This window comes from Echinococcus granulosus, assembly GCF_000524195.1.
Source record: "Echinococcus granulosus chromosome Unknown EG_S00126, whole genome shotgun sequence".
Classification (NCBI taxonomy): domain Eukaryota; kingdom Metazoa; phylum Platyhelminthes; class Cestoda; order Cyclophyllidea; family Taeniidae; genus Echinococcus; species Echinococcus granulosus.
Window position 1 is genome coordinate 187,291 of NW_020170506.1, and position 252 is coordinate 187,542.

Genomic DNA, 252 nt, shown 5'->3' on the forward strand with positions numbered 1-252 from the left:
GGAGAGCTCCGAGATGACAGATCCACTCTTGCGACGGATCACGAATCTTTCCACCGCGGTGGGTATGACTCAAGATGTATGTGCCTTGCTGAAAGGAATCACGGTGAGTGAAGTTAACACCGGACATGATGGTTTAACTTTCTTTAACTGCTTCGCTCGCTACTACGTCCCTGTTTTTTCTTTTGTTTACCCTCTTCTCTCCCCTCCCGACGTTGTTCTTCGGTTGTCTAGAATTTGCAAGAGTTGGTGACG